The 26,026-nt window shown below is 39.3% G+C and overlaps 1 long non-coding RNA gene across 1 annotated transcript in view; it reads left to right on the top strand.

The window, feature by feature from the left end:
- The window catches only part of LOC100592477, a 196,576-nt gene that overhangs the window by 71,424 nt on the left and 99,126 nt on the right, over positions 1-26,026 (top strand). The window contains exon 3 of the long non-coding RNA XR_120909.4: positions 13,074-13,176. This is a non-coding gene — a long non-coding RNA (uncharacterized LOC100592477). The remainder of the gene's footprint in view (positions 1-13,073; positions 13,177-26,026) is intronic.

The following is a 26,026-nucleotide window of genomic DNA, read 5'->3' as shown; positions in this document are numbered from 1 at the left end:
TAGTTTTCTGTTTTCATAAAGTTGGTGAAAAGAAATAGTGTGTGTTTAATAAAGGCTGTGGGTTAATTTCCAGGGCAAACCACTAGATGGAGGCCCTGCCTAAAGAACACACTTGAAGGATGAGTCACTCCAATCTGCAAGTTTCCTCTTCCAGATAAAAACGTGAATTGGAAGGCCGGGAGCGGTGGCTCATGCCTTTAATCCCAGCACTTTGGGAGGTCATAGGTGGGCGGATCACGAGGTCAGGAGATCGAAACTATCCTGGCTAACATGGTGAAACCCTGTCTCTACTAAAAATACACACAAAAAAACAAAAAACAACAACAACAAAAAACCCAACCAAACAAAAAAATGTGAACTGGGGGCACCAGCTGAAATCCTAATTTATCCAAAGGGCTCTGTAATCTTGTCTTGTTGTGGAACATGCCTCCTTTCTAACTGCTTTATCAATTCTCCATTTTCTTACTCACGAATTGCCCCAAAATTGGGTCATGCAATGCCCCATGGTTCCGTACACTTATACAACTAACTATAGGAATGTTTTTTACTCTTTAAAGACTTTTCCCCTCTGAATGCCAGAATGGCCAACTTTGTCTTTATTCTCCATTTTATGAGCTTTAAGTGCTACCTGACCTGTGAAGAGTTTGTTGTTTCTTGAAAGGAAACCTTGACAACACAGGTAATCTCCCCAGTATGTGATTTAGAGTCTACATAGTAAATAAACAGAGACAAATCTGAAGGTAGCTAACCTCTCTTTCTGGGGGTGGAGTTAAGTTTTTCTGATTGATATAGATTACTCCATAGCTAAGGCACTTGGGACAGGCCTTATTTTTATTGTGAGTATTATTAGAAGCAAGTGTACGTTTACTCTGCCAATAAAACTCCATTAATTTAAACATATTATAGCTGCATCTCATGAGCTATAAACTCACAATTATTTAACATTTTCATCAAATAAATCTTCACACTTGAGATATACAAGTCAATCAACAATTCACAGAGTTTACTTGCTTTTATTTTGCGTATAAGAAAGCAAGAATGGAGATGGGCCTGGCTTCCCAACCTACATCTTTCTCTCCTGCTGGATGCTTCCAGGAGTACTTGAACATCAGACTCCAAGTTCTTCAGTTTTAAGATTCGGACTGACTCTTCTTGCGCCTCCAGCTTGCAGACAGCCTATTGTGGGAACTCGTGATCATGGCTTGGGAGCTAAGATGGCCGAATAGGAACAGTTCCAGTCTACAGCTCCCAGTGTGAGTGACGCAGGAGACGGGTGATTTCTGCATTTCCAGCTGAGCTTTGAAGAGAGTAGTGGTTCTCCCAGCATGCAGCTTGATATCTGAGAACAGGCAGACTGCCTCCTCAAGTGGGTCCCTGACCCCCGAGTAGCCTAACTGGGAGGCACCCCCAGTAGGGGCAGACTGACACCTCACACGGCCGGGTACTCCTCTGAGACAAAACTTCCAGAGGAACGATCAGGCAGCAGCATTTGTGGTTCACCAATATCCGCTGTTCTGCAGCCACCGCTGCTTATACCCAGGCAAACAGGGTCTGGAGTGGACCTCCAGTAAACTCCAACAGACCTGCAGCTGAGGGTCCTGACTGTTAGAAGGAAAACTAACAAACAGAAAGGACATCCACACCAAAAACCCATCTGTATGTCACCATCATCAAAGACCAAAGGTAGATAAAACCCTAAAGATGGGGAAAAAACAGAGCAGAAAAACCAGAAACTCTAAAAATCAGAGCACCTTTCCTTCAAAGGAATGCAGCTCCTCACCAGCAACAAAACAAAGCTGGATGGAGAGTGACTTTGACAAATTGACAGAGGAAGGCTTCAGAAGATCAAACTACTCCGAGCTAAAGGAGGAAGTTCGAAACAATGGCAAAGAAGTTAAAAACTTTGGAAAAAAATTAGGCGAACGGATAACTAGAATAACCAATGCAGAGAAGTCCTTAAAGGACCTGATGGAGCTGAAAACCATGGCACGAGAACTACGTGACGAATGCACAAGCCTCAGTAACTGATGTGATCAACTGGAAGAAAGGGTATCAGTGATGGAAGACGAAATGAATGAAATAAAACATGAATAGAAGTTTAGAGAAAAAAGAATAAAAAGAAATGAGCAAAGCCTCCAAGAAATATGGGACTATGTGAAAAGACCAAATCTACGTCTAATTGGTGTACCTGAAAGTGACGGGGAGAATGGAACCAAGTCAGAAAACACTCTGCAGGATATTATCCAGGAGAACTTCCCCAGTCTAGCAAGGCAGGCCAACATTCAAATTCAAGAAATACAGAGAATGCCACAAAGATACTCCTCGAGAAGAGCAACTCCAAGACACATAATTGTCAGATTCATCAAAGTTGAAATGAAGGAAAAAATGTTAAGGGCAGCCAGAGAGAAAGGTCAGGTTACCCACAAAGGGAAGCCCATCAGACTAACAGCTGATCTCTTGGCAGAAACTCTACAAGCCAGAAGAGAGTGGGGGCCCATATTCAACATTCTTAAAGAAAAGAATTTTCAACCCAGAATTTCCTATCCAGCCAAACTAAGCTTCATAAGTGAAGGAGAAATAAAATCCTTTACAGACAAACAAATGCCGAGAGATTTTGTCACCAAGAGGCCTGCCCTAAAAGAGCTCCTGAAGGAAGCACTAAACATGGAAAGGAACAACCGGTACCAGTCACTGCAAAAACATGCCAAATTGTAAAGACCATCAAGGCTAGGAAGAAACTGCATCAACTAACGAGCAAAATAACCAGCTAACATCATAATGACAGGATCAAATTCACACATAACAATACTAACCTTAAATGTAAATGGGCTGAATGCTCCAGTTAAAAGACACAGACTGGCAAATTGGATAAAGAGTCAAGACCCATCAGTATGCTGTATTCAGGAAATGCATCTCACGTGCAGAGACACACGTAGGCTCAAAATAAAGGGATGGAGGAAGACCTACCAAGCAAATGGAAAACAAAAAAAGACAGGGGTTGCAATCCTAGTTTCTGATAAAACAGACTTTAAACCAACAAAGATCAAAAGAGACAAAGAAGGCCATTACATAATGGTAAAGGGATCAATTCAACAAGAAGAACTAACTATCCTAAATATACCTGCACCCAATACAGGAGCACCCAGATTCATAAAGCAAGTCCTTAGTGACCTACAAAGAGACTTAGACTCCTGCACAATAATAATGGGAGACTTTAACACCCTACTGTCAACATTAGACAGATCAATGAGACAGAAAGTTAACAAGGATATCCAGGAATTGAACTCAGCTCTGCGCCAAGCAGACCTAATAGACATCTACAGAACTCTCCACCCCAAATCAACAGAATAGACCGCTAGCAAGACTAATAAAGAAGAAAAGAGAGAAGAATCAAATAGATGCAATAAAAAATAACAAAGGGGATATCACCACCGATCACACAGAAATACAAACTACCATCAGAGAATACTATGAACACCTCTATGCAAATACACTAGAAAATCTAGAAGAAATGGATAAATTCCTCGACACATATACTCTCCCAAGACTAAACCAGGAAGAAGTTGAATCTCTGAATAGACCAATAACAGGCTCTGAAATTGAGGCAATAATTAATAGCATACCAACCAAAAAAAGTCCAGGACCAGATGGATTCACAGCCGAATTCTACCAGAGGTACAAGGAGGAACTGGTACCATTCCTTCTGAAACGATTCCAATCAATAGAAAAAGAGGGAATCCTCCCTAACTCGTTTTATGAGGCCAGCATCATCCTGATACCAAAGACTGGCAGAGACACAACAAAAAAAGAGAATTTTAGACCAATATCCTTGATGAACATTGATGCAAAAATCCTCAATAAAATACTGGGGAACTGAATCCAGCAGCACACCAAAAAGCTTATTCACCATGATCAAGTGGGCTTCATCCCTGGGATGCAAGGCTGGTTCAACATATGAAAATCAATAAACGTAATCCAGCATATAAACAGAACCAAAGACAAAAAACACATGATTATCTCAATAGATGCAGAAAAGGCCTGTGACAAAATTCAACAACCCTTCATGCTAAAAACTCTCAATAAATTAGGTATTGATGGGATGTATCTCAAAATAATGAGAGCTATCTATGACAAACCCACAGTCAATATCATACTGAATGGACAAAAACTGGAAGCATTCCCTTTGAAAACTGGCACAAGACAGGGATGCCCTCTCTCACTACTCCTATTCAACATAGTGCTGGAAGTTCTGGCCAGGGCAGTCAGGCAGGAGAAGGAAATAAAGGGTATTCAATTAGGAAAAGAGGAAGTCAAATTGTCCCTGTTTGCAGATGACATGATTGTATATATAGAAAACCCCATCATCTCAGCCCCAAATCTCCTTAAGCTGATAAACAACTTCAGCAAAGTCTCAGGATACAAAATCAATGTGCAAAAATCACAAGCATTCTTATACACCAATAACAGACAGAGAGCCAAATCATGAGTGAACTCCCATTCACAATTGCTTCAAAGAGAATAAAATACCTAGGAATCCATCTTATAAGGGATGTGAAGGACCTCTTCAAGGAGAACTACAAACCACTGCTCAATGAAATAAAAGAGGATACAAACAAATGGAAGAACATTCCATGCTCATGGGTAGGAAGAATCAATATCGCGAAAATGACCATACTGCCCAAGGTAATTTATAGATTCAATGCCATCCCCATCAAGCTACCAATGATTTTCTTCACAGAATTGGAAAAAACTACTTTAAAGTTCATATGGAACCAAAAAAGGGCCTGCATTGCCAAGTCAATCCTAAGCCAAAAGAACAAAGCTGGAGGCATCACGCTACCTGACTTCAAACTATACTACAAGGCTACAGTATCCAAAACAGCATGGTACTGGTACCTAAACAGAGATATAGACCAATGGAACAGAACAGAGCCCTCAGAAATAATGCCACATATCTCCTACTATCTGATCTTTGACAAACTTGACAAAAACAAGCAATGGGATAAGGATTCCCTGTTTAATAAATGGTGCTGGGAAAACTGGCTAGCCATATGTAGAAAGCTGAAACTGGATCCCTTCCTTACACCTTATACAAAAAGTAATTCAAGATGGATTAAAGACTTACATGTTAGACCTAAAACCATAAAAACCCTAGAAGAAAACCTAGGCAATACCATTCAGGACATAGGCGTGGGCAAGGACTTCATGTCTAAAACACCAAAAGCAATGGCAACAAAAGCCAAAATTGACAAATGGGATCTAATTAAACTGAAGAGCTTCTGCACAGCAAAAGAAACTTCAGAGTGAACAGGCAACCTACAGAATGGGAGAAAATTTTTGCAACCTACTCATCTGACAAAGGGTTAATATCCGAATCTACAATGAACTCAAACAAATTTACAAGAAAAAAACAACCCCATCAAAAAGTGGGCAAAGGACATGAACAGACACTTCTCCAAAGAAGACATTTATGCAGCCAAAAAACAAATGAAAAAGTGCTCATCATCACTGGCCATCAGAGAAATGCAAATCCAAACCACAATGAGATACCATCTCACACCAGTTAGAATGGCCATCATTAAAAAGTCAGGAAACAACAGGTGCTGGAGAGGATGTGGAGAAATAGGAACACTTTCACACTGTTGGTGGGACTGTAAACTAGTTCAACCATTGTGGAAGTCGCTGTGGCAATTCCTCAGGGATCTAGAACTAGAAATACCATTTGACCCAGCCATCCCATTACTGGGTATATACCCAAAGGATTATAAATCATCCTGCTATAAAGACACATGCACACGTATGTTTATTGTGGCACTATTCACAATAGCAAAGACTTGGAACCAACCCAAATGTCCAACAACGATAGACTGGATTAAGAAAATGTGGCACATATACACCATGGAATACCATGCAGGCATAAAAAATGATGAGTTCATGTCCTTTGTAGGGACATGGATGAAGCTGGAAACCATCATTCTCAGCAAACTATCGCAAGGACAAAAAACCAAACACTGCATGTTCTCACTCACAGGTGAGAACTGAACAATGAAAACACATGGACACAGGAAGGGGAACATCACACACCAGGGACAGTTGTGGGGTGGGCGGAGCGGGGAGAGATAGCATTAGGAGATATCCCTAATGCTAAGTGAAGAGTTAATGGGTGCAGCACATCAGCAGGCACATGTATACATATGTAACAAACCTGCATATTGTGTGCATGCATCCTAAAACTTAAAGTATAATAATAATAATAAATAAATAAAAAATAGGCCTGGAAATTTTGTTTTTTTTTTTTACTAAAAAACAAACAAAACAAAAAGAAAGCAAGAACTTTCAGTGGGGCACAGTGGCTCACACCTGTAATCCCAGCATTTTGGGAGGCCGAGGTGGGTGGTTCACCTAAGGTCAGGAGTTCAAGACCAGCCTGGCCGACATGGTGAAACCTTGTCTCTACTAAAAATACAAAAAATTAGCCTGGCGTGGTGGTGTCTGCCTGTAATCCCAGCCACTTGGGCAGCTGAGGCAAGAGAATTGCTTGAACCTGGGAGGCGGAGGTTGCAGTGAGCTGGCGAGATCACGCCATTGCACTCTAGCCTGGGCAAGACAGCAACAATCTGTCTCAAAAAAAAAAAAAAAAAAAAGAAAAAGAAGACAAGAACTTTGCATTTGACAAACAATGACCTGTTTTCTAGCTTAGCTAGTTGAAGAATTGGGCTACACTAATGTTAGCTTTGGGAAAGTTTGATACTGAGAAGCCTCTGAGTCCATCCTTGCTAGGATGGCCAAGGTCAAGGTGGCAGAAAGAAAATTGGAGGCTCTCTAGTGTTCTCCACATTCTGTTAGGGCCCCTGCCACTGTTCAGCTTCCCTTCACCTCTGCACCCCTTGCAGTCAGGAGCAGGGGATGTGTGTGTCAGTTTGCCTACTTGCCTATATCCCTAGTCAAAAGTCTGGGGGCCATGTTATCCTACCCTCCCAGCTAACTGGACCAGAGGTGATTCTGTCAGGATTGACCAGGATGATACTACTTTAAGTATTTAAAACATAGTCTATTTAAAGCAGAGAATTAAAACATGAGTGATGAAAGAGCTGAGAAGCCTAAGAGGGCAGTCAAGAAACTCAGAGATTATTAATAGTTAAGAAGTCAAGACGGCTCCTAGGCTGCAAGGGACAAAAAGAGTATATGGTGTTTCCTGAGCCCAGGGCTAGGATCACCAGTCAGAAACCAGAACCACAGGAGGCCTGATAGCAGGAACTGGAGCCATGGGAAAGATACATTCTCTACCCGAGCTGCCACTGACTCAGAGCAGGAAGGGGAATACCCCTCCTGGCTCTCCAATCCTCCAATGGTGCCCAGATACTAAATACTAAGTAGGACTGTATCTCCAAATAAGAGATAAAAGCACAGAAGGATATCTTGATTTAGGAAAGATTCTGTTGATGGAGTGCCTAATTTTAATTAGGAATGCTTATATTCTGTTACAAAATGGAATGAAAACAGAAATTCCTATAATTTAGTAACATCTAAATCTGGTGACACATTCCAAAGAATAACTAAGACAACTTTTTTGATAACTGTTGTTTTGTAATATAATATTACTAAATAATATTATTTTAAAGAGGCAAAAATAGAGTGCTTTTGGGTATATTTGGGTCAAATTTTTATACATTTAATCCCCCCAGTTAAAAAAAGCTAATGTCTTTCATTCAGTAGAAACTGCCCTGAATTTTCCAGTAACCTCGGCACCTGCAAAAAGTATTTTCTAATTAAATATTATAATGGTCTACTGAGAAAAGTCAATTAAAGGTGTCATTAATTTTATATTTATTAAGAAAAAAATAAAACTTTGAAGTTTGCAGACAATTTTATGAAAACATTTAAAAACAAGATTTTGTGAAGAAAATCTCTAGAGGCGTAACAGTGATACAGTTTTAGACTCAGGTATGTGTTTTAAGATACTCTGCTCAGTTATTTTTTAATGTTCACATTATTAGTTTAAATAAGCTTTAAAGATAATTTAATGTATATGGACCTATGCTGTTTTAACTTTTAAAAATGGATATTTAAAAATAGTTTTAGTTGGGCACAGTGGCTCATGCCAGTAAATTCCGGCACTTTGGGAGGCTGAGGCAAGAGCATTGCATGAGCCCAGGAGTTCGAGACTAGCCTGGGCAACATAGTGAGACCTCGTCTCTAGAAAAAGGAGAAAAATTAGCTGGATATGAGGGTGCACACCTGTAGTCCTAGCTGCTCTGGAGGCTGAGCTGGGAGGATCACTTGAGTCCAGGTGTTCGAAGTTACAGTGAGCTATGATCACGCTACTGCACTCTCGTCTGGGCGATGGAGCGAGAGACTCATTCTCTAAATATTAATAAGTAAATAAAATAAAAATAGTTAACTGTTTTACTTTTTAAATTGATCTGTTTTCTAGGTCAATATAGTGAAGTTTTTATTATCTTGTAATAAAAGCACAATTTGTTGGTCAGCAAATATATTTAACAATAGCCTTCCTTATTTTAGGCTTAGAAGAGCTCTGAGCTCCCTGGGCCACCCATGCGGGAAGTACTTAAGCTTTTATCTCATACTCCCCTTTATTCTAACCCCTACTAATATCTTAGCTTACCACAGGGAGATTTAAGCCCCTGGTGCTCAGAGAGACTCCGAATTGTACTTGCTATAGTTCCCCGATCCACAGACTACTAATAATACTTACTAATGTCTAGAAATTACCAAGAGAACAAATTGGTAGTTTTCTGAAGAAGAAAACATTCTACTTCTCTTGCTTGGATTATGGGCTATTCCTGCAGATTATCTCTTTATGCTTTCCAGTTATGTAATTTAAATAACCAGGAAAGATATAATAAAAATTAATTAGTTAGAAAACTTTAAAAATGCTAAAGCAACTAAAAATAGCATAAAAACAGGATAAAACAAGTAAAATGGAATATTGATAAAGCCCTAAGAAGAATGGAGGTAAGAAAGCAGTATAAATAATCATAAGGAGGCAAAATAAACTAAGAACAATGAAAATAGAGTAAAAGGCCAGGCATGGTGGCTCACACCTGTAATCCCAGCACTTTGGGAGGCTGAGATGGGAAGATTGCTTGAGCCTAGGAGTTCGAGACCAGCCTGGGCAATGAGGCAAAACCCCATCTCTGCAAAAAATTTAAAAAATTAGCTCTGTGTGGAGGCATGCACGTGTAGTTCCAGCTACTTGGAAGTCTGAGGTGGGAGGATCACTTGAGCCCAGGAGGTTGAGAATTCATGCCACTGCACTCCAGCCTGAGTGCCAGAGCAAGACCCTGTCTAAAAAAAAAAAAAAAAAGAAAATACAGTAGAAAAGTTAACACAAAAAGAATAAAAGAGTCAAAGAATAAATCCAGCTAAAATGATACAAAAGTGGGTACAGGTTTAGGTTTATAAAAATCAAATCAATTAAAGAGAATGTGTACTCAGCAATGTTAGGAATTCTATGTTTTAGCCCATCACATGAAAACAATTTTGGCCTAACTGGCTAAACCAGGCCTGTAAATTCTGGAGGCATTGCAGGACTCTGTGGAAAGAACTCTAGGGCAGAGGACTCTCAGTGCTCTGAGGTAAAAGCTGGAAAGCAGCTTAAACCCATTAAGAAAAACCCTTTTTTAGGCCTATTTAGGTCACAGGTCATGGTGCAGTAGATGATTCCTTAGAATAATTATCTAGTCCAATCTTCTTCCTATAGATCTGTGAAATACACCTGCATTGATGAAAAAAGTGGAATTTCAGTGATGGGAGTAGAGAGAGGTAGAGCCACAGGGAACACATGCTGACTGGGAGACCTACACATTTAAGGTTTTATCAGCACCTTCTTGAGTAATCCTTTGTTTTTTTTTTGTACTCAAAGTTTGGAATTGACACAGGTGTGTTTGATGTGTCCTAGGTGGGCATTTACCTCCCTGAGAACTTACTCCCTAGGCTGTCTGGGTATATCCAGTTGCACAACGGAGAAGTATCTGAGAACAGTGATTTCTCACAAAGACACAAGCAGCTCTGCTGGCCTGGGGTGAATTAAGGTTGAGGCATAGGTGGAAAGTGGGGGAGGTTAGTCTTGTAGAGCCTTGCCTGGATTTGATGGGGCAGCTGGAGAAGGCCCATGAAGGGGGAAAAAGGAACAGAGTGGGCAACAATCCTGGCTGCCCCAGCTTCACTCAGCCTCCCAGGTGGTACCTGGGGATCTCTGCAAGGCTGCCTCTGGGAAGAGAGCTGCAAACACAAAGCTTGTGCAGGTAGGTCAAGGCATCTACCATAAGACTCAAAAGGCTTGCAGGCCTCTTCAATTGTGACAGTTCTGGAGCAAGGGACTGTGTTAGTTTCCTATTAGCTGCAGTAACCACTTATCGCAGATTTATTATCCTGCAGTTCTGGAGGTCAAATATCTGAAATGAGTCTTACAAGGGCTAAAATCAAGACATCAGCAAGGTGCATTCCTTCTGGAGATTCTAGGGGAGAATATATTTCTTGCCTTTGTTAGCTTCTAGAGACCACTTACATTCGTTGGCTCATGACTTCCTTCTCCACCTTCAAGGCCAACCATACAGCAGCTTCAAATCTCCCCCCGACCCCATCCCCTCTTACCTTTGCTTCTCTTTGACTCTCCTGTATCACTCTTATAAGGACCTTTGTGATTATATTGGGCCTGTTTGGATCATATGGGATACTGTCCCCATGTCAAAATCCTTAACTTTATTGTAGCTGCAAAGTCCTTTCGGCCATGTAAGATAACACATTCACAGATTCAGGGGATAAGGATGTGGATATCCTTGAGGGGCATTACTCAGCTTACCACAAGAGCTGTTCATTCCCTGTTACTTCAGCAGATTTGTCCTTGTAGGAGAGCCCAACTGAAGATCTTCTTCAGCTCCTGGTGGGAGCTGGAGGCAGGCACTAGCTTGTGGTTTCATTAAAAATAATGAGTGATTGAGCCAGCTGCTTTAGGACTAGCTTGTAACTCCACTTCCTCTTGGAAGTTTCAGCAGCTTAAGCCTCTAACTGCTTAGGCAGGAAAGAGCTGAGGGTTGGCCAAAAATGTTACAGTACTAGACACAAGCAAATTCATTGAGCAAATTTATACTCAGTACTTGGTGGGTAGTGAATATTCTGCAGGACAGTAGAGACTCATTGGTGAATAAGAGTGATTGCTCTCAGATATTAATTTTATTTATGTGCTATCTCCCCTTTTGTGGTAGAATCTAAGCTACATTAGAGAACATATTTTGTCTTAATCACTGCTAAATCTTGATGCCCGCTTTTCAGGGATTTTGATGGTAAATTCTCAATAAATTTTTGCTGGTTTAGTAAAAGATATGATCTTTGACCTCAGTGAGCTTATAATTTAATACGTTGGACTAGAAGTTGGCTAATTATGGCCCTTGGGCCAAATCTGCCTCACTGCTTGTTTTTGCAAATAAAGTTTTATTGGAACTCTGATGTGCCCGTTCATTTACATATTGTCTTTGGCTGTTTTGTCGTATAACAGTAGAGTTGAGTGGCTGTGCCAGACTGTATTGGTCACAATTTGGGGTTAAATATTTACTGTCTGGCCCTTTACAGAAAACATTTACTATCACCTGGGCTGACAAATGGTAGCCAAAAATGGTAACAAAAAATGGTAGCTACATTGAGCATAATAAGATCCACGATAGGAGCTCATGAGACAGACAACACTTTCATTATTCTTGGAGCTTCCCATGCTCTGAAGTTCACACATTTAGAGAGACGCTTTAGCACATCAATCATCTGACCACAGTGGTTGTCATGGAAAGCCCATTGTTCCAGCTTTCATATTCTTTTGGTTCCTGCAGGTTTGTGGCTTGGTAGTCACCTATGAGACTCTTTGTTGAAGTGGGAACTCTAGTGTCTAGGATCTAGATTCTCTGGGTGGACCATTCCACCTTTTATTCTGAGGTCTCTCTACCTTTCTACTGCACTGTTGAGGTGTAGCGTTTAGATTCCTACTGTGCATACATTTTTCTATTTCACCCCCGATGTCCTACAATTGTTTCCTATGACCTCATCAGTTCTGTCTCCTCACCTTCCAGGTGATCTAACATAATCTAAGTACTGTCTAAGTCTTCAAAAGATGTAGACATTTATAAAAGGCCCCAGTTTCTAATTTTCTCCCATCAGAATCTCTAGGGCAAAGAATTGCAAGTCTTGGTTACCAGTATGGAAGCAGCATTAGATGGTAAAGGAGATAACAAACAAAAATGGTATTTTAGGAATTATCTCTCCTGCTTTGCATTGAATTATATCCTGAAGGCAACACATTTAAATAAGAGAGTGGTTTTAAGGAATAGAGTGGCAAGATCAACTCCCAGGATAATATTTAATATTTAGCAGGTGGTACGTATATTAACCACACAGACTTAAAAAATTGTGTGGCAGTATGGGTACTTACTGGCTATGGATCAGTAGGATTTGTGTTTTGGAAGTTGATCTGGCTGTCAAGGGCAGAATGGATGGGAGGCATTCCCATAAGATTAGAGGGAGGCTAGGTAGGAGGGTATTATACTAGTCTAGGGAAGAGATAATAGGATCTCTACTTGGAAAATGACAGTGGGAATGGAGTAGGGTATACAGAATCTAGTACCATTGTATATGTGGAACCAAAGGGATCTGGTGAGTGGATATCTAGAGTGAGGAACTGGAAGAAGTGTGGATTGCTCGTAGGTTACTGACTTCAGCAATGGGATGGATAGCGGAACTCTTAGGAGACAGGATGAAGAAGTAAGTGTGGAGTACGTTAGGAAGATGTAAAATTAACTTTGGTTGGGGGATTGGACCTTCTGCTCTACCTCTGGAATCTTCCCTTTAATTGCTTAGTGATATGATTTGGATATGTGTCCCCAATCAAATCTCATGTTCAATTGTAATCCCCAGTGTTGGAGGTGGGGCCTGGTGGGGGGTGATTTGATTATGGGGGCAGATTTCTTCCTTGGTACTGTTGTTGCAATAGTGAGTGAGTTCTTGTGAGAGATGGTTGTTTAAAAGTGTGTAACAACTCCTCTTTCTTTCTCTTCCTCCTGCTCCAGCCATGTGAAGTGCTCACTCTCCCTTTGCCTTCTGCCATGATTGTAAGTTTCCAAAGGCCTCCCCAGAAGCTGAGCAGATGCTTCCTGTGCAGCCTGCAGAACTGTGAGCCAACTAAACCTCTTTTCTTTATAAATTACCCAGTCTCTGATATTTCTTTATAGGAGTGTAAGAATTGACTAATACAGAAAATTGGTACTAAGGAGTGGGGAATTTCTATAAAAATACCTGAAAATGTGCAAGCAACTTTGGAACTGGGTAATAGGCAGAAGTTGGAACAGTTTGGAGGGCTCAGAAGAAGACAGGAAGATGAGGGAAAGTGTGGAACTACCTAGAGACTTGTTGAATGGTTGTGACCAAAATGCTGATAGTGATGTGGACAGTGAAGTCCATCTAGGCTGAGGAGATCTCAGATGGAAATGAGGAACTTACTGAGAACTAGAGTAAAGGTCACTTTTGCTATACTTTAGCAAAGAGCCTGGCTGTATTGTGCCCTTGCTCTAAGGATCTATGGAACTTTGAACTTGAGAGAGATGATTTAGGGTATCTGGTGGAAGAAATTTTTAAGGAGCAAAGGTGTTTAAGATGTGGGTTGGCTGCTTCTAGCAACGTTTCCTCATATGCGTAAGCAAAGATATGGTCTGAAACTGGAACTTGTGTTTAAAAGGGAAGAAGAGCATAAAAGTTTGAAAAATTTGCAGCCTGGCCATGTGGTAGAAAAGAAGAGCATTTTTAGGGGAGGAATTCAAACAGGCTGCAGAAATTTGCATAAGTAAAGAGGAGCCAAATGCTAGCAGCCAAGACAACTGGGAAAAAGCCTTGAAGGCATTTCAGAGACCTTCTTGGCAGCCCCTCCCATCACAGGCCCAGAGGCCTCTGAGGGAAGAATGGTTTTGTAGGCCAGACCCAAGACTTACTGCAATGCACAGCCTCAGAACCCTGCTTCCTGTGTCCCAGAAGCTCTAGCTTCAGCCATGGCTAAAAGGGGCCCATGTAAAGCTTGGGCTGCTGCTCTGGAGGGTGCAGGCTATAAGCCTTGGCTGTTTCCACATGGTGTTAAGCCTGTGGGCGCACAGAATGCAAGAATCGAGGCTTGGGAGCCTCTACCTAGATTTCAGAGAATGTATGGAAATGCATGGATGTCCAGGCAGAAGCCTGAATGAGAGGTAGAACCCTCATGGAGAACCTCTACTAGGGTAGTGCAGAGGGGAAATGTGGGGTTGAAGCCCCCATGCAGAGTCCCCACTGAGGCACTGCCTAGTGGATCTGTGAGAAGAGGGTCATTGTCCTCCAGCCCCCAGAATGATAAAGCATGGTAGAGCCACCAGCAGCTTATACCCTCAGTCTGAAAAAGCCATAGCCACTCAACACTAGCCCTTGAGAGCTGCTGCGGGGGCTGAATCCTGCAAAGCCACAGGGCAGGACTGCCCAAGTCCTTGGAAGCCCACCCCTTGCAACAGTGTGCCCAGGATGAGACGTGGAGTCAAAAGAAATTATTTTGGAGCTTTAAGATTTAATGACTGCCCTGCTTGGTTTCAGGCTACCATGGGGCCAGGAGCCCTCCTTTTTTTTTTTAATTTTTTGGCTGATCTCTTCCTTTTGGAATGAGAATATTTACCCAATGCTGATACTCTCATTTTACCTTGGGGGTAATTAACTTGTTTTTGATTTTACAGTCTCATAAGTGGAAGTGACTTGCCTTGTCTCAGATGAGACCTTGAACTTTGGACTTCTGATTTAATGTTGAAAGAAGTTAAGACTGTGGGGGACTGTTGAGAAGGGATTTTGAAGAGTGAGAAGGACATGAGTTTAGGGAGGGGCCAGGGGCAGAATGATATGGTTTGGATATATGTCCCTGCCCAAATCTCACGTTCAATTGTAATCTCCAGTGTTGGAGGTGGGGCCGGGTGGGAGGTGATTGGATCACGGAGGCAGATTTCTCCCAGGGTACTGTTGTCACAAGAGTGAGTGGGTTCTCATGAGATCTGGTTCTTTAAAAGTGTGTAGCACATCTCCTCTTGCTTTGTTTCTCCTGCTCTGGCTATGTGAAGTGCTTGCTCCCCCTTTGACTTCTGCCATGATTTTAAGTTTCCTGAGGCTTCCTCAGAAGCCAAGCAGGTGCCAGCATCATGCTTTCTGTATAGCCTGTAGAACCATGAGCCAATTTAACTTCTTTTCTTTACAAATTATCCAGTCTCAGGTATTTCTTTATAGCAGTGCAAGAACTGACTAATACACTTAGCAAATGCCTTAGCTATCCCAGGAAAGAGAAGTCCCTTTATACAGAAATGGCCAACAATCCCTGCATCAAGAGAACTGTTCTGTTTTATGCAAGCCAAGCTCAGGGATCTTGGAGGGTTGCATATTGTGATGGAGACATAACTGTTTTCTAAGTCACTTTCTGCTAGCCTGCCAGAATTTCTGTATGTGGAGTCTATTTTATTAAATTTGGAGCCTTCTGGTATAATCTCTTTCTCCTCTATTTTAGGTCCAGATAGTTCTATGTAGCATTTAAGATCACATAAAATCACAATAAAACCTTTCCACTCTGATTCTATTGAGTTACTTTTTAAAAATTTTTGTCCCTTCAAAATAAATTATATGAACCACATAAAACACAACACATGCTGTTTCCATTTACTGTGATTCTACAAAGAGAGATGTTCTGACAGGACAATATAGGTAAGAAGTACAGGACAAAATTATAAAAAGAGAACTTGTTCTTCTTCTCTCTTCCTTCCACATTCTGTCATCTTTTTCCTTTTCTTCCTCATCCTTCTCTTCCTTCTTCCCATATTAGCAAGAACTGATTATCATACAGTAGCCTAAACACATTTCTCTGCCTATTACTCCCAAAATAGAAAATACAAGAGAGGTTAAGTAATGCATTTATTTTTTAAAAATGAAATTATGAAAACTGTTCAAAACTTTTCCAATAAAATTTTGATTCTGATTCAGTCCAAATTCTTTTTTAAGTGGTTGGCTCAAACTTAGGAGCTCTTCAGGGAGTAAAATGAAATATTAAAAAGGAAAATCCTTCTGGTAATTTTAACAATACTAGAGCCTGCTGTTTTTGTCTTTCCATTAGATCTAAAGCCAATGTCCTTTTAGTCAATGTGCTTTCAGAGACAGTTTTATTATTATTTTTTAATAAAGAAAATCTATTTTTATAGAAGTTTTAGTTTTAGCAAAATTGAGCAGAAAGTGCAGAGAGTTCCCGTAAAGCCCATGTCCCCACACACGTACAATCTACTCCGCTATCCACATCCCGCACCACAATGGTATATTAAATGAACCTGTGTTGCCACATCGTCACCTCAAGTTTACATTAGGGTTCTCCCTTGGTATTGTACATTCTATAGGTTTTGACAAATGTCTACTGGCATGTATCTACTACTGTAGTATCATACAGTTCCCTAAAAGTCCTCTGTGTTCCACCAATTTTTCCCTTCTTCCCTACTAAAACCTGGCAAGTACTGATCTTTTTTTTTTTTTTTTTTTTTTTTTTTTTTTTTTTTTTTTTTTTTTACTATTTCTATAGTTATCCCTTTTCCAGAATGTCATATAGTTGGAATTATACAGTAGGTAGCTATTGAAGGTTGGCTTCTTTCACTTAGTAATATGTATTTAAGTTTCTTCCATGTCTTTTCCTGGTTTGATAGCTCATTTCCTTTTAGTGCTGAGTAATATTCCATTGTCTGATGTACCATAGTTTATTTATCCATTCACTTACAAGGGATATCTTGGTTGTTTCCAGGTTTTGGCAATTATGGATAAGGCTGTTATAAATGTCCGGGTGCAGGTTTTTGTATGGACATAAGTTTTCAGTTCATCAGAGTAAGCACCAAGGAGTACAATTGCTGAATCACATTAGTTTACTTTTTAAAAATCTAAGAAATACTTAGCGCTCTTCAATCAACCCTGGTAACAATGAGGCAAATTAACTCATCCAAAATAATTTTATGGAATAGATGTTAAATATAATTGTATTTAATATTCAAATTATTTAGTATTTAAGTTATATTTAAATACAATTATATCAAATATTTAAATATAAAGTATTTTCTTTTTTTTCTGATTTTACTTTAAGTTCTGGGATACATGTGCAGAATGTGCAGGTTTGTTACATAGGTATACATGTGCCATGGTGGTTTGCTGCACCTATCAACCCATCATCTAGGTTTTAAGCCCCGTATGCATTAGGTATTTATCCTAATGCTCTCCCTCCCCTTGCCCCCCACGCCCTGACAGGCCCTGGTGTGTGATGTTCCCCTCCCTGTGTCCATGTGTTCTCACTGTTCAACTCCCACTTATGGGTGAGAACATGTGGTGTTTGGTTTTCTGTTCCTGTATTAGTTTGCTGAGGATGATGGCTTCCAGTTTCATCCATGTCCCTGCAAAGGACATGAGCTCATTATTTTTATGGCTGCATAGGGTGTATATGTACCACATTTCCTTTATCTGGTCTATCCTTGATGGGCATTTGGGTTGGTTCAATGTCTTTTTTATAAATTTACAAGTATGCAATTATGATTAAATATTTCAGAATCTTTCAGCTTCCAAAATACTGGTTTTCTACAATGTCTGGGATATTCTTGAACAGGAAATTTTGTCCTGAGACAACAGTTATTTGATGACTATGGATCAGAGGTAGGGGAAAAGGAGCACATTGACCTGTAAGTGTGTAGAAGTCAATGTAAATCTATCTTTTGGGAAAGAGGAAGCCTTCCTCAGATGCACTTTAGTCTCATTTGTGGGCATATGTAAGCCATTGCATTTTATTTCTTACAAACACTTAAACATTTCATTTTTACTACTCTCTCTTGTGCTTAGTTTCTTAGACAACTCATTTCTTCCTACTATTTTTTTACTTTGAAGTTTTTTGATCAATTTAATTGAATAATATTTTAGATACAATAAACTGCAGCCATTGGAGGTATATAGTACATAGATGAATTTTGACATCAGGAAAACCACAGTCAAAATCGAGTTACAGAATATTCCCATCACCTCAAAAGTTTCCTTCTGCTCTTTTGCAGTCCAAACATCCCTCTGCCCCAGCCTAGGAAACCCACTGATCTGTTTTTGCCATTGTGGATTATTTTACATTTTCTAGAAATTTTTTATAAATGGAGTCACACACACTGTGTATTATTTGATTTTTTTTTATACTTATGCATGGTGCATGCATCAGAAATTTGTTCCTTTTTATTTGCAGAGTAGTAGTTTGTTGTATAAATATACCACATTTTATTTATCTAGTCACTTTTTGGTAAGCATTTATATGTATCCAGTTTTTGGACATTGGCTATTGTGAATAATGCTGCTGTAAACATTTGTGGACATGTTTTCATTTCTCTTGGGTACATATATCTAGGAGTTGAATGGCTGGATCACATGGTAAATATAATACAACTTTTGCTTTAAGTATTTGTATATATTTTAAAGACATTAAGAAAGAAAAATTGGCTGGACATGGTAGCTCATTCTTGTAATCCTAGCACTTTGGAAGGCTGAAGTGGGAGAATTGCTTGAGGCCAGAAGTTTAAGACCAGCCTGGGCAGCATAGTGAGACCCCATCTCTACAAAAAATAGAAAAAATTCTCCTGGCATGGTGGAATGTGCCTGTAGTCCTAACTACTCAGGAGGCTGAGACGGGAGGATTACTTGAGCCCAAGATTTCTAGGTTTCAATGAGCTATGATTGCACCCCCACACTCCATCCAAGATGACAGAGTGAGACCTTGTCTCAAAAAAAAAATTGGTTCTTATATGAACCGAGTTTTTACTATTTTGGATGTTTTTTGTTTATTCTTAAAAGATCTGTGTTTAACTCTGTCAAATTCATTTAGTCTGAAGAATTTCCTTTTAGCATGCCTTTTAGTGTGGATCTTCTGGCAATAAATTCTCTTAGTTTACTTTATATGGAAGTGACTTTTTTAAACCTTTATTTGTAAAGGATACAGAATTCTAGGCTGACAGTTTTCTTTCAGCAATTTAAAGCAAATCACACTGTTTTCTGGATCTCATAATTTCTGAAAAGTTCATGGTTATTTGAATCTTTGTTCCCTTTCCACAATATGCTTATTTCTGGTTGATTTCATTTTTTTTTCTTTTTGTGTTTGGGTTCAGCAGTTTGACTGTGATATGCCTAGATGTGGTTTTAGTAATGCTTATCCTGCTTAGTGTTTGCTGAGGTTCTTGAATGTGTGAATCAGTATAGATGTCCTTTACCGTATTTGGGGTTTTTCAGCTATTGTTTCTTCAAATAGTCTTTCTTTCTCTGTTCTCTCTTTTCTTCTTTTGGACAAAAATTACACATTTTCTATAGTTTTGAGATCTCCCCACAGGCTCCTGAGGTTCTGTGTATTATTTTTCAATCTGCTCTCTCTCTCTTTTTCAGATGGAATAATTTTTATTGATTTATTTTCAAGCTTATTGAATATTTCCTCCATTATGTTCATTTGTGTTTTTAAGCCCATTCAACTAATTTTATTTCAGATTTTGTACATTTTAGTTCTAAAATTCCAATTTACTTATAATTTTCTATTTCTCTGCCAAGATTCCTACTCTTTTGTTTCATTTAAACATATTTTTCTTCAACTTGTGAGCATAGTTTTAATAGCTTCTTTAAAGTCATTGTCTGATAATCTCCAAATCTGGTTCATTTTGGGTTGATATCTAATGTTTGTCTTTCTTCACGAGAATGGCTCATACTTTCCTAGCTTGTTATAATTTGGGTAATTTGGGATTGTCTCCTGAATGTTGTGAATTTATGTGTCAGGACGCTATGTATGTTTTAATCATCTGAAGAGTGGTGACGTTTTTGTATTACTAGGCACTTAACTTGATTAAACTCAGATAAGAAAGTGAAAGTCTGTCTCACTTGCAGTGGAGGTTTAGATCTCAGATTAGTTTAGTTTTAGAGGGGTTGTTTTTTGAGTATATCCAGCACATGTGTTTCAGAATTCTGTTTTTTTGTTTTGTTTTGTTTTGTTTTGTTTTGAGACGGAGTCTCACTCTGTCACCCAGGCTGGAGTGCAATGGCACAATCTTGGACGCCTCCTGGGTTCAAGCAATTCTCTCGCCTCAGCCTCCTGAGTAGCTGGGATTACAGGAACCCACCATCATACTCGGCTAATTTTTGTATTTTTGTAGAGACGGGGTTTCACCATGTTGGCCAGACTGGCCTCGAACTCCTGATCTCAGGTGATCAGCCTGCCTCGGCCTCCCAAAGTGCTTGGATTACAGGCATGAGCCACCGTGCCCGGCCTATATTAGAAATCTTACACATCATTTGGAGCCCCCTTCTTTAGATGTCTACCCTCTAAGACTGCCTCTTCATTTTCTCGTGACTGTGGATCCTCCACGCTCCATTGTTCAGTCCCTGCCTGGTGGAAGGCTTTCTTTCAGGGAATTAGCCTGCCTATGTAATGTGATCATTGCAATTTGTCCTCAGGCCAAAGGAACAAAAATTAAAAACCCATTCCATTCCAATTTCTTTGCCCAAGTTTTGAAGTCTCATCAAAATTCACCTGTCTTGCTCACTCTGCAGAGACCACAGTTAGGGTTTCTTTCTCTGCTGCATTTTCTCTCTCTTTCTCTTTTTTTTTGTTTTTTGATATGGAGTTTCACTCTTATTGCCCAGGCTGGAGTGCAGTGGTGCAATCTCAGTTCACTGCAACCTCCGCCTTCCGGGTTCAAGCAATTCTCCTGCCTCAGACTCCTGAGTAGCTGTGACTACAGTCAAGCACCACCCCACTGGGCTAATTTTGTATTTTTAGTAGAGGCGGGGTTTCTCCATGTTGGTCAGGCTGGTCTCAAGCTCCTGACCTCAGGTCATCTGCCCACTTCAGCCTCCCAAAGTGCTGGGATTACAGGCATGAGCCACCGTGCCCTGCCACTTTTCTTTTTTTTTTTTTTTTGAGATGGAGTTTTTGCTCTGTTGCCCAGGCAGGAGTGGAATGGCGCCATCGGCTCGCTGCAACCTCTGCTTGCTGGGTTCAAGTGATTCTCCTGCTTCAGCCTCCTGAGGAAATGGAATTACAGGCTCCCGCCACCCTGCCTGGCTAATTTTTGTATTTTTAGTAGAGACGGGTTTCAACGTGTTGGCCAGACTGGTCTCGAACTCCTGACCTCAGGTGATCTGCCTGCCTAGGCCTCCCAAAGTGCTATGATTACAGGTGTGAGCCACCATGGCCGGACCTGAATGTTTCATGCATTCTTTGTTTCTTACTTTCTCCCTTGCTGTCATCCTTTGTGATTTGATGAGTTTTTAAATAGTGTTATGCTTTGATTTAATTCTCCTTTTATTTAATGTACTACGGGTTTTTTCTTAGTGGTTTCCAGGAGGCTTACATAAAATATTTATAATTATACCAGTATTTTGTGCTGATAATATATAACTTCATCTAGATACTGTACACTTAACAAAAACTACACGTTTACCTCTCCCTCCACATTTGTTATTGATGTCATAATTTATACTTTTTAATATTGTATATCCATTAACAAATTATTGTAGCTATAGTTATTTTTAATACTTTTGTCTTTTAACTTTTATATTAGAGTTAATAGTGATTTAAGCACCAATATTACCATATTAGAGTATTCTGAATTTGACTATACTGTCACCTTTATAGGGACTTTTATACTTTCACATGTTTTCATGTGGTTAGTTAGCATCCTTTCATGTTAACTTGAATAACTCTCTTTAGTATTTCTTGTAAGGCAGGTTTACTAGTAATGAAATTCCTCAGCCTTTGTTTGTCTGGGAAAGTCTTTATCTCACCTTTATTTCTGAAGGGCAGCTTTTTTTGTGTGTAAATTATTCTTGGTTGACAGTTATTTCATTTTAATAATAAAAGATACCATCTCACTCTTTCTTAGCCTGCAAAGTTTCTTCTGAGACTCTTGCTAATAGCCTTATGGAAGTTTCCTTGTGTGAGATGAGGTTTTTTTTTCTTGCTGCTTTCAAAATTCTTTCTTTGCCTTTGATTTTTGACAACTTTGTTATTATAATGTGCCTTATGAAGTTCTTTTTGAGTTGACCCTGTATGGGGACATATGAGTTTCAGGTACCTGAATGTCCATAATTCTCCAAGATTTGGAAAAATTTTAGTTATGTTTTTTAAAATAAGCTTTCTGGTTTTTTTTCCTTCTCTATACCTTCTGGAACTCTCATAATTTGATTGTTTACCTTGGTGGAGTCCCATAATTCACATATGTTTCTCCATTGCTTTTCATTTTTTTTCCTTTTCTCTTCTGAATGGATAATTTCTAATGACTTGTCTTCAAGCCCAAAGATTTTTCTGCTTGATCAAGTCTGTTGTGGATGCTTTCTATTGCAATTCTCATTTCATTCATTGTATCTTTCAGCTTCAGAATTTCTGTTTGGTTCTTTTTAATGATTTCTGTCTGTTGGACTTCTCATTTTGTTTGTATAGTCTTTCATTATTATTTTCCTAATTTCATTGAGTTATCAGCTTACCTTCCCTTAGAGCTCACAGAGCTTCTTTAAAACAATTATTTTGAATTATTTGTCCAGGAAATTTTAGATATTCATTTTGGGGTTTGTTACTACAAAATTATTGTGTCTCTTTGGTGTTGTCATCTTTCTTGAATGAAACAAAATTTTTGTTATAGTCTTGCGTTGATGTCTGCACATTTGATGGATCCAGTTACCTCTTCCAGGTTTTATGGACTGGTTTTGGTGGGGAAGGACCTTCATCTGTGGGTAGATGTGAGGGTGCCAGCTGGGTGGAGTGTGGCTGTTACAGTTCTGGGAAAGGCCCAGTGGTATAGTATCTGTGCCTCTCTGTCACCTTTGATCAGCATCATTGAAGATTTTCGGAGTCCTCAATGGCCAAGGCTCTGGGTATCTTCTGTAGCAGCAAGGGCTGTTGGTGTAATTGGTGGAAGGCTGCTGAGGACTTCCTGATCTCTTTTTGTTGTTGTTTGTTTCTCATGGGGGATTTCATGACTGATCAGATTCCTCTTGGTGCCAGGTCCAGCTCATAGGTGGCGTTGTGCTAGATAGCCCATTGTTTCAGTCACTAGCTCACAGTGATGATAGCTTCAGGGTGTGACACACAAGTGCACATGGAACAGCCACGGATCTGGGGTTAGGAGCATAGATACTTGTAGAATGACAGTGGCCATAGGGTCCAGGGCACAGGATAGCCAGCCCACAGTGGTTGTGGCTCCAGTGATTGAGATGGTGATACATACTGAGCAGCCATGAAGTTGGGATTGGGAGAATAGGTATGCATGGAGAGACAATGACTCTAGGGTCTGCATTGCTGTTAAAGGAAAGTTAAGTGGCGTTCTAGATTGTCTTAACTTAAAAGATTTTACAGGGGGACCCTGATTCAATTTTTTACCCAATAATCCCAGTGGCAAACAACTTAGTGATGGCTTCAGATGTGAACTTTTCCAAGCTTGAGACTAGGTCTCCCTTTGATTGCTGAGAAAGTACATTATTCATCATTACTAGAACTTTCAGCTGTTTTCAAGAAAATGTATAGGACATTCCAGAGATCATTAAATGCTAGCTTTCATGAGAGTTTCATTTGAATACTGATTGAATCCAATATTTCAAGGACCCTGGCTAAAATTTGAAAGCAAATTATATAAGGAAAAATAAAATCTTACAAATAAGTTTTCTTTTCCCTTGCATATTTATATTCATTACATCCTTTTTCTTCATCTGCCTTTGTCCCACCATGGATCTGAGAATGAGGACTTAACTCAAACAACTAGGGTGGTAAGAACTGAGTTTTGCATAGGTGTATTAAAAAAGGAAATGTTATGATTTATGTCTTAAAGTGAAGCAGCATATCTATATTCACTGCATCTTCTGCACCCTGCTGCCCTGCCACCAGCTGAATAATTAGGTCTCTCTGTGTATGACTTAACCCAGAACAATCAGATGACAAATTCTGCAATTTTACATGAGTATATTAAAAGGGAAAACTTGTGATTTATATCTTTATATGTATAATGAAAACTAAGCCTCTGGGTCAGCACACTGATATTTCTTAGAGAGAAATCATAGCAATATTTGGGCTCATGAAGCATCAGTGACAGTGATATTTTCCATATGGCTTGCAGAGATTGTCAAGCTTGGGTCAGGGCTTCTGCTTACATCATATACAAATAAACAAAAGTACTCCTTTTGCACTCAGTATAAATTTTTTTTATTATTATATTGATTTCAGTAATTTGAGGGCAGTTATAATCAACATCTTCCCAGCCACATAATGGGATCATAATTATAAATGCAACTTTCTCTAAAAATAAAAGGAAGGGAAAATGTCTTCTCTTCTACCTATCAAATGCGAGTTTTGGATTATTTCCAAAAAAAATATTCTACACTCAAAAGTGATACTTTACTTATTTATTCAGCAACTGTTTATTGAATGTCTGCTGGGTTCTGGGTATGCCATGTGTTGTTAATATAACTGTGCCAATGCCATCATGTTTGTCTAGGGAGGAAAAAAAATCTGGATCATTAATTATGCAGAAAACCTTCTGATTACAGCTGTGGTAAATGCTTCCAAGGAAAAGTTTAGGTTATAAGGAGAGCATGTGGTAAGTGACAGGCTGAGGAAGAAATATGACTTATTATGGCTGAAAAAAGGATCTAGTTATCAATCCCTAATGACGTAGAATAGGGTAAGCATACCCTGTCTGGATGCCTCTCTTTGCTACTGACATACCAAAGGAAAATAACGGAAATCTTTGCCTTAGGAAAGTGAAACAAGTACAGACAAGTCATGGACATTAAAGGTCCCTCAGGATTTTTTTGGTCAGAATGAAATGCTTCTTTTGGACCAGGTGATATGAATGCTATTTCTTAAAGTATGGTTCATGGACCACCTACACCCAAATCCTTTGGATGATGGTTAAATATCCAGATTCTTAGACCTAGGTCAGCTGAATCTGAATAGGTGTGGCCTAGGGGTCAGCATTTTAAATAAGCTTCCCAGGTGATTCTAATGTGTTCTGCAATTTTAGAGCTTTTGCACTGATTTGGATTCTCATAAGTATTAGACCCTCAGATGACCTCTTTGCCCCTTCATGTTTGTTCCTGAATCATTTCTGGGATTGCTTCAAAGGAAATGCAAAGTAAAGCCATTGGTCAGACATTTGGAAGCAGCATGGAGCCAAGCTAATTCCACATGAAGTTGAAATCCTCACAGTGTGAAACAGTGGAATGAGAAATAATGTGGAATCCAAAACTTGTGTTTGAATTCTGGCTCTGTTACTCACTATGTATAGCCATGGAAAGTAATTTCTCTTCTGTGATTCTGTTTGCTTGTTCATAAAATGATCAGCATTTTCCAAACTTTGGTCAATTCAGTACTACCTTCAAAATAGTACCACCTGCACGGTTAGTAGTATTTTTAAAATAGTTACTTAAGTTTAATTTTAAAAGGAGCTTTATGTCATTATCATAAATGGAAAATCAGCATCACTTACCATAATTAGAAAATTTTAACTATAAAATATATAACAATTAAACATTTTTAAAAAGTTTAAATTCTGAAATTTTAAAATAACTTTATCTATTGCTAATGATATTGTTATCATACTTTTGGAAATAGTGAATTTAATGACATTTAAGACGATTTCATGTTTTATAGATCTAAGTATTTATTGGAGTGTAATGCAAAAGGTTATTTCATTATTTCTAGAGGGAAGGGGAATCCAAGTTTGTGAAGAAATTTCTGAAAAATCAACGTTGGGTGATTATCAGACAAAAATTTCATAATAAAAGTTGTAGGAAAATAATGGCTTTTCCTCTTCCTCTAAAAATGGCTTTTAAATGTTACTCAAATATTTAATTAAATGCTTACATTGGGTATGTAGCATTTAAGCAGGAAATATTTTTCTTAATAACATCTGCTAACCCCATCTGTTTCTATTTTCAAATCTTTAAAACTACATTGGAA

This window comes from Nomascus leucogenys, chromosome 15 (assembly GCF_006542625.1).
Source record: "Nomascus leucogenys isolate Asia chromosome 15, Asia_NLE_v1, whole genome shotgun sequence".
NCBI lineage: Eukaryota > Metazoa > Chordata > Mammalia > Primates > Hylobatidae > Nomascus > Nomascus leucogenys.
The sequence above is the reverse complement of the archived record's forward strand: the minus strand, read 5'-3'. Positions and strand labels throughout refer to the sequence as shown.